Below are 18,444 nucleotides of genomic sequence, written 5' to 3' on the forward strand. Positions count from 1 at the left end.
TCAGCAAACCGAGGAAGCCAACTGTAAGATGCCATAACAGCATGATAGCAATTACATAAACCTCTCAAACTGTGTCAAGAACACTTCTCCAGGACTACAAACCCTGTTCTCTTAAAATATCTTTTGTACTGGAGAATTTAAGGAATGCCAAAATACAAAAAAAAATGCTATAGTTGTCATTAACAAATGTACCTTTTTGATCAAATTGAACATTTTCTCACCAAACACTAATAGTAGGATTTATCAAATCAAAATAACAAGACCAGGATCTGCTGTTCACATAATCAGACTGGAGCCTATAAAAGCAAAATCAAATGTTCTATCTGACCAATGATGCGGGGCTGGGTTTATAGACAAGCAGCCTGTGCCTTTAAATTTTTCATCTTCCTTCATAATTTGACCTGTCCCCCAGCCAGGGGCGTGGAGCCAGCAAGGCTATTTTTAGGTCCTGAGCTCTGACGACTGGGCTACAGAGACACAGAGAAGGAGTTTTACTGTGTTGTTTCAGCTGGACAAACATTTAACCCCTCAATCCTTTTATCACAGCACAGCCAAGGAGTCGAGAAAGAAATGCAGCGCTTATAGGCTCACCCCAAAGACAAGATGCAAACCATGCTAATGCATGACAAACTCCATGTTATGTAACTAGATCACTAACTTTTTTCTTTTTTTTTGCTACGATAACTGCAAGATTATAACAAGTCACACATTAAAGACATTTTTTTTTTAAACTTTTTTTTTAAATGTACTCCATCTATTTTTTTGAAGTGATAAAACATATAGGGGGAAAAAAACATGACAGGTTCGTTTAGAGGAGTGACAGATTACAGACTCTGTAGATTTAAGACCTTCTTGAATTAGTTTTGGCATCCATGTACTATAAGATGGTGTGAGTGATAACAAGCCTTCAAGTCCAAGGTAATGATGCTAAAGACTCAGAGTTCCATCTGTCACCGAACCTGTCAGACCAGGTGCTTTGACCCGGCAGTCTGGCCTATCAGAGCTTAATTGATCAAAAGAGAAAGTAAAGCCGTCACATGAGTAACATTTATTATAAAAAAAACTCAAAAGGGATTCTCTACTTCTTATAGCGTGATAATTGTTGTTTTTTCCAAATTGAAAAATTCTCAAATGAAAAAGGTACACGACGAAACTGTCATATCAAACTGTTACCAAGACAATTTATATTATGGTGCAAACTTGAAATGATGTTTGCATTTCAATGTTGATGATTCATAACTTATTTTGTCTTTTTTTTCTGGCTTATTTTGGATTATTTTATTGTTTACTTTCAAGTGTTTCGGTTGTGCATTCATTTGTGCCACGGTTTTACAGTAAGCATCAATTAGACAACATTATCGTCTAAATATAATTTGATTGGCTTGCCCTACTTTTACAAAAAATAGAGAGAGACGGAGATGCTTCAGCAGGACATGTTAGCGGCGATTAACCTACACTTTATTTATGACTAACTTCCTGAGGCTGATGAGAGATTGCGAGATTGGAAATAGCTCTGTCTAATAGGCAGGGTCCAGTAAACCTGCAATGTGGCAAGCCCATTATAGCTCCGACTGCGTCACTGGCGGCCTTTGTCTACTTTAGTCCTATTAAAGCATTTAAGTGTGAACGTCAGCGTCCCTGCTGGAGAGCCACTCCGCTCTGCTCTCCAGGGCCAGTGCTCGACTGTCTGTCACCTCCCGCACATCAAACACAAACTTGTGTGTCTCCCTATGTGTGTGTGTGTGTGTGTGTGTTTTGTCACCAGAGCTCAGACATGGAGTGGGGGGAATATTACAAATGAGGGAACAGAGAGCTAAACCAGCGGAGCGCCTTTAGCATTTTACAAAATCAAAGACTACTTTAGCTTGTTTTTAAAGCTGAAGAAAAATCTGACAAATCATCATGATGTTGTTTCAAACAGACTCCAACTGAATCAATTGAAAGTACCTATTGGGATTAGAGTGTCAACAAAGAAAAACTTGCTGCCATTGAGCTTCAGCTTCTTCTGCTCTATTTTGAGAAACCCTGGTCATAACCTGGGGATTGGGGTTTTTTGTTTTTTTTTCCCTTCCTGCCAAATGAGCCTACTCACATTACCACAATTACTGTACCAGGTCCAAATCAACTCCCAAAGTTCTCTGGCTTAATCACCATAACACTGCTGCCTTGTGACACACTGTGCATGATGAAACCCAGCAGGGAGTCAGACTGGAGACGGAAGAGAGAAGGACTTAAGTGTTGCAACAGATATGAGAGGTGGACCAGCGCCACTCCTCGGGACCAATTTGATCTGGATAGAAAATGTTTTGTTCCCCTTTAATAGTGGATGACCCGTGTGTGGGAGGGAGTGAGTCAGGGATGTTTTGTTGCTCAATGTTCTCTGAACTTCAAAGCCTGCGTCCATTTCAGAGGGGCACGGGAGGGGGGGGGTTAAATGGTAAAATATCATGATCACAGAATAAGTCTTCAAACCCTAATTGATAAGCTCGTTTAATAGCATGTGCTTTGACGCAATTCACTGAATCAACTGCTCTGCCGTCCTTCCCGCAATAATACATATTTCATCATTCCACCTCGGGAGGACTGAGGCGGATGTGTTCGTTGTCAGGTGCTGATTTTGCCCCTCAGAAGGGACGTTCCTCCCTTGGGTGGAGAAATACACTAACAGCAACTACGCATGTTACCATGCACCCCAATCACGCCATTTGCGTCCCCCGAGCTCCGTCTCTCCCTCTAGTGGCCGCCCCGCCACTCTGAGGGCAGCCCTGGCGCAGAAGGGAAATTACCTCTCCACACTGATTACCTCAGCGCCCACCACCTTTCTTACATCAGCCCCTGATGAGTCACCAGTGCCAACTGCTGAACCGATCCCGGTTCAATTTACAGAACCAAGCCAGTCTCTGCATGGTGAGTGCAGCGTACCGAGCTGGCAGCTAAGCACAGCCGTCCTCCCCGCTACACAACCGAAGTTTTGTCACTTCAAACGCTCCATTTTGTATTTTACCCGACGGCCAGTCTCATAAAAGCACTACAACTGTTGATTTGATAGTAAAATCCAATTAGGCCGTACATCTGGGTGAGCGACGCCAGCATGTTTCTCCACTAACGATTTGGGTGCTCTTGCTTTTATTGGGTTATTCTGTCTGGCATCCTGTGGAATTTCCTGTCGGACTCTCAGGGTGATATAGCTTTGCACTTAACAGGTTGGCTCACATAACATGAAAAGCATTAAAACATCGTCATGTTTTGCACTTAATCCCGAAGCAAGTTCTGCTCGCAAAGTTTTGCGTCGAGGCTTGGTGCAGACTTAGACACGGTTCACGCAGCACTTCATGTGATGGCACTATTCAAACAGAAAGATGAATACAACTTGGTCTGAAAAACATGAGCCTTCTATCTGAGATGTGAGAGGCAGGCTGAACAATGCCAGAGTTCGACTCAGGCAAAAACACAATTTCAAAGCATCCACTTACTGTGAGACGACCTTGAGGTCACTTTACTTTCTAACTTTGAATAGGTCCTTGATGCCATGCCTTCATCTGCTGCCATAGGCTTTCTAAAAATAGTTATGTGGCACAAAGGCACGCTGGAAACAGAGGACAGCTCTCAGTATTTTTACTGATCAATGTGCTCATCTCTGCTGGAAACCATTGATCCACTGCTTTTATCAGATTGACCATGTTGTTGTACAACGTCCACCCTACATTGACTCATGACAAGCCCACTTTATATTCTACTTTGTCCTTGTTGCTCAGCAGCTTCCCTCAAAGTAATACAAAGCATTGATCGTCGAACAATATTCTAACAGCAAAAGGCTAAGCATTGACTACAGCCTTTGAAAGATCCTTCTTGGAGTGTCACTGGCATTTAGTGAGCTAATAACCAAGGCACATGAGAATATAATGTTTTGCCTGAAACCACAGTGAGCACAGTCATTGCATCAGAGGCTCTGAGACATACATCATTGAAAAGCCTGCTGGAGTCAAATGTGGCATCCACATCATACAAACACATGGTCCAAGTAGTCACATGCAACTTAAATAGAATCTATCCAAGCTCAGTTGACCTTAGAAAATACCTCAGGGATTATTAAAAACAAAGGTTGCCTGTTCAGAGGCATCCTTCCAATCCACATCCGGCTAGTCAGACCAATTTATGAGTGGATTACCACAGTGTTGGGGGGGGGGGGGGGGGGGGGATGTTTTATCAGATTTGATTTCCATTTCAGGCACAGGAAAAAGTATAGTGCAGTTTTCACCCGGTTCCCAGACTTTAATGTCAAGGGACAAAACATTGAGCACACTCATCAAAGCAAAAACAAAAGGAAAACTGTTGTCGTTAAATAACAAGCTGCCCTCGACTGGATTTATCAATGACACTTTGCTATTCAAACAAAGCTTCATTCATAGGTTTTTCAAAGGCCCACCTCCGAAAAAGCAGCAGGAAATCGAATTTACAATGGGAAGGGTGTTCTGACGCTTATTGTCCGAGCCACTTCCACCTACGCCATCACTCCTTCGCTTGACCACAGAATAGTTGCACTGCTCTCCTCCTGTGGTGTCTCAAAGGTCTGAGACACAACAATACCTCAGAAAAATAGCTCTTCCTCTGATTATTAAGGTAGTGCTACGCATAGCAGGAAATGCCCCACTGTGCACCCGTCACCTCTCCTGCAATGTTAATGTCTGGGCCGCTCCATATGCATAAAGCTGAAGGGCTTCCAGATGTATTTTTAAACACATCGCCAGGGTGACCTTGGGTTTCTGTATCTTTTTATGGCTCCGTATTCATATACATATTTCCACCACATACAAATTCACACTTACAAGCTCATGTATTTTTATGCAGTTGAAGATACAGACGTATGTCCCAAACTGCAAAGGACACAGTATCTGTGTGCCATCTTGCAATATGAGAGTGCCTTTGGCATGACAGGCAAAGCGATAGTTCAGGGTTAATTTTACTTGTTCGCGAGAAAAACAACTGTGATAAAAACAATGTCTTAAATGTGCTCTCTTCTAATCCAATATATCTTGTTTATCTCATATTTTATAGCAGATTGTCACACATCTTACATAATGGAGACAGTAAAAACGTATTTAATTTGCCCCTACGATTAGCTCTGGTATTTGTAGGTTTCATAGGCCTATTTGTGAGTGGAAAATGTAAGGCAGCGGGACTTGTAATTGTGGGACACTGTCCAAGCATGGTAAATCCTCGGGTGGATCCTTCAACAACAGTGCACCCTGCAGGTAGGTAAAGAGCAGGAACTAGACATTTCAAAACTAAAAGGAAAAAAAAGAAACTGTTAAGAAGTTATAGAAGCGCCAACAAGAACAAAGTTCAGATGTTGCAAAACGACAAGACGCTTCTTCCACAAATGAATATTTATACATAAAACAACTGCCAACTATCACACATATACAAGGATACACACTTAGAAAGTTTCACAGAGCAATGCCATCCTGCTGGGAGGGACTGACCTCTGTCTTTCATCTCAGATCCAGTAACCAAACCGACTTTTCAACCCAGCCGCTCCAATAACATCGGGCCTAACAAGCCTTGGCTGCCTCTTATAGGAATCATGCAGAATCCACTACAAACGCAACAAAAAAAAATATTAATTTGTGACCTTGTTGGCACTGTGTGAAAACTCGAAAGCCACAAAGTTGTTGCAAAATGTGGATGTTTCCAGCTGAACTACAAAGTGGGAACATTTGTAGCACGAAAGGACAAAAACAGTCACAGAGAGAGAGAGAGAGAGAGAGAGAGAGAGAGAGAGAGAGAGAGAGAGAGAGAGCTTCCTGGCATCCAGCTTCATTCATTGTCTGATCTGCTTCATAACACAATATGCTTTTCATTGATGTTTTTTTTTCTTTTTCCCTGAGCCTCACAACACAGCTGAAGGATTCTCCATTTCTTTGTTGTAAATACAATTTAATGTTGCTTTTAAGCCTCCCCCTTTTAGAAGTCTTAAATTCTGTCAGCAGCTAAGATGTGATAATGCTCCTCAAAGCTAAAAGGGTAAATTTTAAAGTATGCTCCAAGGTTGTCAACCCAAAAGGAGGGGGAAAAAATATTGGCGTTCAAAACAGATGGGCTGGTAACCCTTTAACACCTATTGGGCCACCAAGACCTTTTTACCCAGGCTCTGCTCTTAGATATACGGCCACTGTGTCCAATCTCTGTGTAAATCCTGGATCCGTTTGTTCTGCATATTTCACGCCAAGTGGGGAGGAGTTTTGGCCATGACCTCCTGCAGTCCCATAACTCCCAGGATGGGTTGAGAGAAGAGGCAAGCACCCGAAGATGAAAGGCAACAACAAAGAGATGTTTAGCGTGACGCGTGACAGCGCAGTCTGGGTCCCGGAGGATGACGGGCTTGGCAAGGAGTGACAACTAATGGGCCTGTGAAGTCTGAGGTTCGTCTGTTTCTGCCATCAAGGTAAAAGGCCCCACCCTGTGACAAGCAAGTGACAATCCTTCCATCAGTCTGGGCAAACCAAGGACTCCGAAGTGCGTCTCATTTATCACTTTCACCGATTTCACCTCGCAGGTTTGACAGACCTGAAGCGAGTCGGGGCAAGGGCACTCTCCATGGCGCCTGTCAGCGGGCATATACTGCCAGACAGGCAAGCAGATGGGTGCAAGTAAACAAGCAAAACAACACACACACACACACACGCACACACGCACACACGCACACACACACACACGCACAAAATATAAACAGTGGAAGATGCAAAGCCTTAAAATTAATCTCTTGAACGATAAGATATAAGTGTATACCTCAGAAAAGCAGCACTTATTAATCTTGTTTAAAAACACGAAAACATTTAACAAGTCTCAACTCTCCCCATTTCTCATCTGCACAGGCGGCCTTTCAAACACATGAATGATTCATATCTCTGACTCCATTTGGACAGGAAGTGAAAATAAATGGAAGCGGGATCCTCCAGAGAGCCCGGGGGTCGACGTCGGGGCTGGATGAACAACACCGAGAACACCAGACGGAACCCAGCAAGCTCTGTGTCTTAGCTGCAACAGGAGCAAAGTCTCCCCCAGGGCCACAGCTCTCCTCTAAATATCTATAAAGAGAGGGGAATATTCCTCTCTCTCTCTCTCTCTCTCTCTCTCTCTCTCTCTCTCACAGACACACACACACACACCCCAGCAGCTATCACAATACCCACCAACAGTCAGTTTGCACGCAGACTTTTTTCACCACGCAGGAAAGCTGCAAGTTTGGCTCAACTCAGTAAGAATTTGTTATATACGAGACGTCGTCATGTTGACTTTTGGTTGATTCAGAGGGTTTCTGTGTGCGCAATGTTTCAACCACTGAACAGAGTTAGCGTGAAGAATAGAAACAACAAACACGCGGACTGTAAGTGGGGAAAAACATATTTCAGTTCGAATGGATTTGTGGCACCTGGACCAAATTCAGCTCTTCTGCACAATGTCTGCAGTGCAGCCACACGCTTGCCTCCAATGGAGCAATAGCCAAGAGCAGCAAAATAAATAAAGGTGTGAACAAGACTCTCCATTTCATTTTCATGACAACACATTGAGATAAAGTCCAGGGCTGCCTGCTGCACGATGCTGTTTAACCTCAAGACACTGAGCTCACTCTCACACACGAGAGGCTAATCAAAAACAGAATGTTGCTACATTGAAATGTACAATGCAATATTGTATAATGCTAAATATGCTCACATTGTCGAGAAAGGAATATCGCCTTGCTCCAAATATACAAATGACCATTCAGTTAAGATGCCTCAAGTAACCTAAGAAAACAAAAGCTCCTCAGCATGACCCATAAGAATGAAAAAATTTGAATTGAAATAATTCATCTGTTCTATCTAAATCAATAATTAGCAGTACATGACAGGCGAGGAAAATGAGATTGAATATTTGCACTAAATGTTTAAATAGGTGCTGTCATAATTTGACCGTTTAATTGGAAATCATAATAAAAAGGAAATGATTCAATAAAATCAGCATTTTTTCAGAGCTGAACACAATATTAAGAAGACAAAGACTAAATAAAAAGAATTAAATCAAGTAAAATACAAAATCACAAGTGAAACCGTTGTTGTTGCAGGTACCCACTTCATTTTTCAGAAAAGAGCCTTTAAATAACACATGTAAGCTTTTAAATGCTTTTATTCACTTAAGGATCCCAACAGCTATTGACAACAATTAGCCGCCATCTTTTATCTATGACGTAATGTAAACCTGAAGATAGAAAAGATCTAAATACCCCTCCTTCCCCATTACCTGGTTCTGCAGGAATAACAAAACATCTGCTGAAGAATGGCAGTCAAGTGGCTTTTGTTTGGTTTCATATGGTTGCTTTGACAGGTAAAATGTCCTCACTGACAACTACATCCTTGTCTAAAGCATTGTATGTTTGTCAGAATCTGAAAACACAAAGAAAGAATAGATGGTGAAAAACTCTTATTGCTACCTTATATGAATCCCGGCAACATTAATCTGTTGGCAAACAGTCACAACCACCTTTCTGTGCAATGAAAACCGAATTGCGTTTCAACAATGAGCCACTGCAGCACAGAAACCAGCACCTTCCTCTGGGCATCAACAACACCCCTCCTCCCTCAAAAACTCACTGACCCAAACCCATTTTTTCCAGTCTAAGAGAAATGTCAACTCCAGACCTAAAACTCGTCTCTTTGAAGGGAACATAGCAGCCAAATATAGCCTGGTAGCCTCTACGCCTCCTGACATATATCAGGCTCTCGGGTTCTGCTAACAGTGGGTAATTTTGGCCGCCTGCCATGCAGTCACTTACTATTAAACATCATAACTATACAAAGAAAATTATAAGCGAGCAGTGGAGTGTACACTGTTGCCTGGTAACCTAATGCCATGTTGGGGATTCATCTTGTTATGGAACAGAAAACACTTACAGCCAGAGCCAATAATAGATCCAGGACCAACACAGAAAATAGTTGAAGGGTGTCAACAAGCACAGCCAAAGTGAAGCTGAAAAACATAACATGGGAGATGTATGTTTAGGAAACAAGTCTCATTTCAAAGTGAGTGCCTTTCTGTGGAAGTGTTTCTTTAACACGGTTCAAATTATATAATTATTATTCATCTGTCATTATACAAGGGACATGATGGATCGACTGAGAGCTTATTTCGAAGTGTGAAATGCAGCTAAAGAAGACATTATACTGGCTGGCTCAGGCTGCTGCTGAGTGTTAATTACCAAATGCTGGCTTTAAGTCCTTTGGATCAGGGACAATAACAGAAATTGCGCTTCCTCCAGACTTGTGTCAATCAAGGCTGCAACATTTAATAAACAGATTTTTATATATGCGAGCATCTCATCGGGCTGCATCCTTCAGTGCTTCATGAACAGGGTTGCTTTTATTAAATAACTTCAGCATGAGAACATTAAACTAGGATATAAATCTTATCTTTACAGACTACAGCGCCGTACAGTATGAGCTGCTGTTGGGTTTTTTTTATTTGAAAAACAATATATGTACAGCTAGTGTAACTGCTCCATGCAATATATTTGGTTAAGTGTAGTCATTTCTGAGGTTGGAACTCATTTTACAGCCATCTATCATCTATTATGAATGATCTCCATTTTCGACATCGGCTCAAGGGAATTGTAGTAAATAAACAATAACATATGTGATAAGAAATATTTCTCTGTCTCCATCCAAAGACCGTCAGCCAAAAGAGACACAAAAGCACAATGTCCTCATAATATTTACTGCAATATTTAAAACAAATCATCTGAATAAAATGTTCTGTACAAAAATTAGTATCTGTTTGTTTTCATGCCTTGATATTTTAACAATTTATTTGTACACTTATTGATCTTATGATGCACATGGGGGTTGGTACTTTTCATAATTTACTGGTGATAATAACAATAAGGATTCTATTCTATTCTATTCTGTAGTGAGCGATCAGTGTCATAACTGCTGTTGTACCAAAAAAAGCCAGAAGTTTGTAAGAAAAGCAATAAGTTGGTTATTAGACAACTAGGTAGAAAGAGTTTTACTTATATTGTACTAAATTACAAGAAAAAGTAGTTCGTAAAAACTATTAAAGTATAAATTACATGTTAGGTTCTCAGAACATGTTAGGAATTACAAATGTAGATAAAATCAGTCTGTTAAAAGAGAAAAAGTTATTGGCTACAAAAAGCTGATCAAAAGGTTTGAATGTATGATCACATTTCAGTCACGCAAGAGAAACAAAGTCATTATTATTTATTCTGTTCTGCTATTTTTAATACTGTTTGTTGCTATTTCTAATGACTGTTAGTATGAATACTACAATTTTGCTGTATGCACTGTTTTACAATGAAAATAAAGGCTTTCAACTTCAATTTTCAACTTTCAACTGTCAAAGCAGAAAATATAAATTGTAATTCGATGTAAGAAAAATTACATACCTAGAAAAAAAAAAAATATATATAATGTACAAACATCCCACAAAAATACTTATATTGTATTGTACATCAATAAAAACTGTCTATACTAAACAGCATGAGCTGAAATAGAAACCATTATTGTTCATGGTTTTATGAAACAATTATGAACTAAACAGTTTTGTTTCGAGACAAGATCTTCTTACTTAAGGTTTTTGGAGATATTCCATCTTCACTCACTTTCGAAAGAACTTCCAGTGTCGAGCTTCTACATCGCTTTACATAACTTAGGGTCGAGGGTGTTTTGGAGCCGATCCCAGCCGGCTGTGACGAAGCGCAGAGTTCAACCTGGACAGTCCATCACTGAGCAAACACACACACACACACACAGTCACACATATTCACGCTTATGTGCAATGTAGAACCACCACTGAATCTCAAATTAATGTTTTCAGACAGTGGGAGGAAGGCGGATTGCTGGGCGAACATGTAAACTCCACACAGAAATATTCTTGAGCCTTGAACTGAACGAAGGTGATTAATCAAATCCTATCATGCATTAGGTAGCAAATATCCTAAACGTATTATACAGATGTTCTTCCTGTCATGCACTGAGGGTTTGACTGTGTTGTACCAGTGTGGCAGCATTCAGACACCTGAGTACACACACACACACACACACACACGCGCGCACACAGGCTTTGAAATGTTTTTCTCGACACACTCGCTTCCAATTGTGTTTTCCTACAATTCCTTTGTGCTCAATTGAGGCAGCAGATTGGCACAATCATTTTGTCATGTCATACTTTTTCGGCTCCCGGCACAAAACAGCACAGCGCTTCTCTTCCTCTCTATTGGAAACTGTGATTTCTGCTGCGCGACACGAAGGCTGCCTTCACACTGTCACGGTCAGTCAAGGATGGCACTCAAACACAGGAAATAAATCCGCAGTGACAAAGCGCAATTTCATCACTTTCGTCACTTTAGTTGTGAAAAAAGAGAGAGAAAAAAAACCTGGGGGGGGGGGAAAGAAAAAAGGAAAAAAGGCATTGTATTAATGCCACTTTGACAAACAGGCTTACTCCCACTTCGTGTGTCATCTCTGCTCGTAGATGACAGATTATTCTGTCGTGTACTCAGAATATTTTTACAGATACAAATCTTCCCGACGCCAACTTTAGGACAATAAAGATGATTCAGAATCCACTATATATCACATGAATTACACAGTAAGGATATCATGCAACACGCTGCTCATCCAAACACGTCTTGCCGGCTGAATAGCTGAACATGATAACTTATCAGGTCCGGTGAATAATTCACAGATGCCTGCCAAAATTTGTTCCATCGAAAAACATTTTGTCTCATTAACACATTCATTGGTACTATGAAATTATGTGTGAGGCTAAGTGTAAGGTGCTGTTGAAATGACTTTCTCTCTCTGACACTGCTCAGATGGTACCTGCCCCCTCAAGCCATCTGAGCAGTGTAGACATCTGTGAGCATTAACCTGCCAAGAACAAGGCTAATGTAAGAATATCATAAATATTCTGGAATGGAAAGACAGCTGAAGGGTCATTTGGGCAGGCTGTGAAAGGCCGTCATGTCAAGTCTGAGCAGTGTTTTTCTTGTGTCGGTGTCTAAAGTGAAAATGTTTGCTGTACACTGCAGGGTCTGTGGTTCTGGTGTTTTCCCATTACCTTACTGTGCAACGATTGAAATGCTTGTCACCGCGTGGCACCTGTTGGAAAGATCCCTGCTTTTACCAGAGCCGTTCGTATGAGGGCCACGTCAAGCGAAACAAACCGACGTTTCAATGTGACACTATGTGAAAACAGGTGTGCTGCCTATTTTTCATTTAGTTGTTTTCATCTAAAGTAAGCACCTTAGCTTTAAACTCGTGGCTTTATCCACAATTGTTCTGTTTCGATAAGTAGAAAAGAAGTTCTAGGAGATAGACTCAAAATTGCAGTTGTTACACATACAATTGACCAATAATATATCTGGGGAATGCTTATATCTACAGGTTTTGCTCATTTCCTATACATAACATTTGAGAAAACTACATTTTTCAGCCACACATATTCTATAAAAGTTCTCGTCGCAGGGCCTGATGCAGACCACAGCTTACTCAACGTAGAGTACGCCTCGCACAAGGATCGATCCCGTTGTAAACGTTGATACAGCCTCTGTCATATCATGTCACATGTTCACATATATGGCCAATTTATGGTCACTACCTTTTAAGACTGTGACAGGAAGCCAAATATACCTGGAAAAGCACACACAGGCTCCAAACTATTCATCATTTCTGCAACGTGACAGAGCCTCACTGGAAGTCCACTTACAACTGTGCTTATTTTCATGTAGTTATTGTGACTTCTATAAGAAATATTCACAACAAAATAAGCTTGTAACCTCAGGTTCAACACAGATACACTTGTGGCTTTATCAGCGTCTGTTCCAGTTTTAGTTCCTTGGTAATAAAACTTGGAAAAAAACAACAAAAGAAAAAAATGCAAGGTATTTCATCCAATCAGCCATGTATCTCAGTTCAGCAAAACACACATTTCAGAGGCGCTGATTCACTTAAGACAGGAATCTTTGAGATTCATGCTTATGTTAATCATGACAGGAAAATGGAATCTACTATACTGGGAGAAAATGTAACTATCACAGAAATGCACCAAAGCATTGCCACCATTTTCAGCCACCATTTTAAAATGAAACACTTTGGAACATTGCTTTTCACCTTTGTCACATCTTAGATACACTAAGGCTAAATGAGCTCAGTTATCACCAGTCATAATATTAAATTAACGTTTTTACATGAATGTATCACTTCATAAGCCAAGAGTATTCTTTAACAGTGGATATGATCATATCACGTCTAAATCACTACATATAATATACATCGTTGTAATACATCACCTGCTCACTATCGATGTAATGTAATGTAAAGTAGCCCTGAACTGCATGTAAATAGAGTTTGAGCAATTTGACAAGTCTTTATGGCTGTAATTTGCAGAGCCCCTATAGCCCACGGACAAGCTATAATTTACGAGCTATATTTAAATGTCAGGCCTTTTGAGTCATCGCTGTCTTGTTGTGACAGAGGGTGATGCAGCCGTGTTAATTGTCGACTCTTTTTTCCCCACTTTCAATAAGGACTTTCACACTCTAACCTCGTCTGATGACCTCATACAGTCGCAAGCAAATCTAAATATGGGCACTACAATACCCCACATCTTCAACAACCTAACAACCGTTTGTGAAGCCACTAATGATGAGGTCAGTACTTTAAAAAAAGAAAAAAGAAAAAAAGAAAAAAAAACATTACCAGGTTTGTGGTTGTGTGAGAGAAAGCCTGGAGAGAAGACCATTCCGTTTTCACCGGTGGAGTCACAAACGCAATTAAGAAACCAACCACCTGTGACCGCAGAACCTCAAATATTAATGCGCACGGCTTATTATCCTGAATCAAATCACAGCTTTAAGATGGAGAAAACAAAAAAGCTTTTAGTGGTTGAATAGTTTCAGAAAAGCATTTATATGATCTCAAATATACACTCAGTAAGATTACAAAAAAGAAAAAGAAAAAAAACAGCCTGACGAGGAGTGGTTCTGTGTACCTGGAGGGCAGGTTAGGTCTTTGACGCGCTGGATGTTATCTCTGCCTGTCGGCGGTATGAGGCTATAAATAGCATCACGGGTCAGGAAAAAAACCAAAAAACCCTGCGTAAGGTAGCGACAGAGAGTGGGCACTGTCTGTTCCCGGTGTCCTCTGATAATCGCTGTGACGGAGAGAGACGGGGGGAGACGGGGGGAGACGGGGGCAGCTCCGGCCGCTGACTGTCCTCAGCAGGTGCGCCTCCAAACTCCATCAATCATCCGCCCTCAGACTCTACAACATCACTTTGTACTACTTTCATCTTCTCATTTTCTCAGATTCAAATCACCACCACGTTCAGCATCATGACGTCACGTGAATGGGGTTGTAATAACAACCCTTGTTATTGTGAAGAACCTATTATTACTTTTTTTTCTTTCTTTGTTATTGCATAACCTGAAATTCCAAGTGTGAGTGTTTTGACAGCTGCGTACAGTTTCAGGGCGATGCACTGCCTAAAAATAGGTTCTGTACCTTCTGCAGGGCCACAAGTAATCATTAGAATGGAAGCAGCGCCATCTACTGGCTTTTGGAGTTGCTGGGCGCCAGAGATCACAGATCAGACCTGAAGATGACAGGATGAGATTTACACATGTCGAATAAGGAATAAATAAATAAATAAATAAAAATAAAAAAATAAAAATATATATATGTATATACAATTTTTAGATCCTAGAGTACACTCGGGGAACTACCCAATGGTTTGAGTTGTATATATTTGTGAGAATGGGAGTGTGGGTCAGTGGTTGACTGTAACGTTTTGGAATCAGCAGAGTGACTGGGTAGAAGGTTAGGAACTGCCGACTCATCAAACAACTGGGACTGAAACAAACTGCTCTGCAGTTAAAGGTCAAAGCTAACAATGGCCGAAGGCAGGTTGCACCCTGGACAGGTCACCGGTCCGTCACGGTGCAAACAGAGGCAGGAAAGGGCAAACTGACATTCTCACAATTAACCAGACTTGAATGGGGGTTTTTTTCTGTTCGCGTATTCTCGGCGAAAGCGCAGCTAAAACCTGTCAGGCAGTGTCATTTCATGGACTCAGTGCTAATGTAGATTGTATTCACCTTGGTACTACAAAAAGTGCAGCGCGCACCATATTTGACCGTAGAATTCACACTGAGTGACCATCCAATCATCAAAGACCAGGGCAGAAAGAAAAATGTATTTGAGGGTGTGATCAAGAGTGTTTGACCAATTCATTTTTATTTTTTTATCATATAATTTTTTTCAAAAGGTTGCTCAGGAAATGCTGTGATTTGCACTTCACCTCACGACCAGATCAGTCTCAGTTCAAGCTTGAGCTGAGGGAACTTTTGGTGTGTTGAGTTTGCACATTCTCTCTTTGCATAGGTTTGTTTATACAGCGGTTTCCTCCCACCAACCAAAGACATGCATTTTAATTTATTCAGTGTATCTAAATGGATGGTATTTCATATATTGGGGGTGGGCGCTCATAAGCTTCTTGCTTCAGCCCACTCCTTTTGAGCAGAATGTGTACTGCTCAAATAAATAAATAAATAAATATATAACCCTCCAAATGCATTACATCTAAAAGCTCAACACCAAAAGTCCAACCTCCAGAATTTATATTAAAAACTCATTTGTCGATTTGCGGAAAAAATTTACATGTTTGCTAAAGTCAGCAGTCGACAACTTTTACAATCAAAAGAGTCCCTCCATCTGAAGGAAAGTTATTTGGAGCCACAAAACATTAAAAATTCAACAAATAAGATAATACTGCATTTAAACTTTTTTATATATAATGTTAATGTAAAATCCAAAACTGAGGGTTAACATTGGATTTATGATTTTTTTTTTAGGGAACTACAACTGTTATAATATGATAAACTATTTGTGTTTTTAGTAGTTAAAAGACAAAATGCAAAGTTCACAAATCTTATATATCCGATTGTCAGACAGGATTTAAAATTCTTTGCTAAAAGGAAAATGGCCAATGTCTGTTCATGCACCAGTGCAGTTCAACATTAAGAAGGAACAATGGAGCCGTGAAGCTTCCACTTTCCCACTATCATTCTTACCCACTAAAAATGGGTGGTTTTTTTTGTTTTGTTTTTTTATGAAAACAGAGGAGAAGCTTTTGTTTCCCAACTGGGAGTAATGCCTGACTGATTATGTGATTAGCAGAATTGTTATGCAGATTTGTCAACGTTGTAAATCTACAGCTGTCCACGGACTCACATTTTTATTTGTCACTTCAAAGCATTCTTCTTGTTTTGCTGTCTGGAGCAGTGGACAAATGTCTTTCTCTTAAAAACAGGGTAAAAAAAAAGCACATATTACTTCTCACCTATCTCCTATATTGCTGCTCAGCAAGCTTTTCCTTACTCAAAATTATTTATTTAATTCAGGTTCATCTTTTTTTTTTTTTTTAGAGATTATTTCCCTTCTTTTTTTTTTTATCAATGAGTTTATACCACAGAAAGACCGTAATGCCTTCACAACTGGTGTGGTAACAGATATTTCTTTCTATTCCCATCTTGCCTCCGCAGCCCCACAGCTGCTGTGACTGACACAGTGGGTGACACCCGTTTTATCTGAGATTCCCGACTGTCCAGCTGTGTGCCATCTCTCATCCTGACATCTGGACAGACAGGGCCACAGCGAAACATCGGCGCATCCGAGGCGATGATCTGCATGCACATCACTCTGGCTGTCTCATCCTTTCCCAGGTGCACACAGCTGAGTTCTAGACACCAGGCTCCGTTCTCGGTAAAAAATCTGCAGTGACGAACGCAGAGGCTTTCGTCTTTACACATTTCTGACGTGTAGTAAGAAAAAAATCATTGTGTTGTAATGACGACTAATGTACAACAATCTTGAATCCATAATAGATGTGCGTGTTGATATTCTGTCCCGTCTTTGATTGATCTAATAATGAGTGTAAATCATTTATTTGCCTCTCTCTGACACACAAAAGGTCATGCAAACAAGAAAGCTGTAAACACAGGGTCAGGGTGCATTTTAAAGCGGAGTGGAAATTGTGGCGGTGTGTGTGTGTGTGTGTGTGTGTGTGTGTGTGTGTGTGTGTGTGTGTGTGTGTGTGTGTGTGTGTGTGTGTGTGTGTGTGTGTGTGTGTGTGTGTGTGTGTGTGTGTGTGTGTGAGGGAGCATCTGTTTTCTCCATTAATGTATGTGCTCTACTGTTTCTTCTCCTTTTAATTTGTGGGAACCCCGCTCCACCGCAGCCTCCCCAGTGAGAAAGTATTTTTGCTGGGGTTACTTTGGCCTTTATGGGGCTTTGGGACAGATCAAGGAGGATTTACCCCCCCAGCAAAGGTGACCAGTGCCCACAAGGCTTCCGCAGCTCTTTTCCCACTCCCTGCTCTTTCTGTCCACTGAAATGTGAGACCGCCTTGGAAAGTTGGTGAACATATAACCCACATTCTTTAGTAACTGCCCTGCTCTGTTGCTTTCCAGTGGCACACAGACGCCACTTTACTGCATGTGACTTGACTTTAACCGCTGGGATGATTTCCCTCCCCACCTCTGCACCCCGGGAAGGAGCCGGAAAATAGAAACCACTGATAGTGAGGCGTAATTAATATTTTACCGAACAGACAACCACTTTTTTGAAAAGGTTGAGAGGTATATTTTGCAGTTCTCAATATCACATTTCATTAACGGATAAAGTATTGAAAGTGAAGCTAATTATTTTTATTTTATTTCATTAAAGCATGACTTATTTTGTAATGTAATCAAAAGTCTCTACTCAGTACGAACACCATTTAAATGAACATCCACTTCTTTTAATCTGCCAGACAAACCAGCAAACTACATTTCCTGCTTTTGTTTCTATGTTTGTGTATGAAAATGAACTTCCTGTTGTGTGATTCTCATATGCTTTGTATGTGTACAAGCAAAGATATGTCATACTCGTGGAATTCATGACCTGATTTAAAATTACAATGAGTGCTCTTTTGAAGTAAATTTAAGTAGAGTAACAAGTTCTCTATGTTCTTTGTTCTGTCAGTGACTCATATATAATTAGTTTTAGTCATAATATCTTGTTTCAACAATTACAACTTAACAGGACTTGTAAATGCTGAATTGTCATTGTATTTTTACAACAGCACAATTACTTGTAATTCAGGTAGTGACACAAGAGTTGTTCTTGAGAACATATTGTCAGTACACAGTGCCAACACTCAACAATTCAGAAATCTAGAAACATCTATATGTGTTGGGCAAAAGGTCAGTATTGCATGTATAATAATCCTGCAAGTTTCTCTCAAGCAAAATTCTAAATGCATTTGGTTAAAATCTCCCCTGAATCTTGAACAGGCACTGCAGAACAGGAAAAAACATCCCATGTCAAGCCCATACCGTATTAGCTT

The sequence above is a fragment of the Blennius ocellaris genome (assembly GCF_963422515.1).
Source record: "Blennius ocellaris genome assembly, chromosome: 8".
Lineage (NCBI taxonomy): Eukaryota > Metazoa > Chordata > Actinopteri > Blenniiformes > Blenniidae > Blennius > Blennius ocellaris.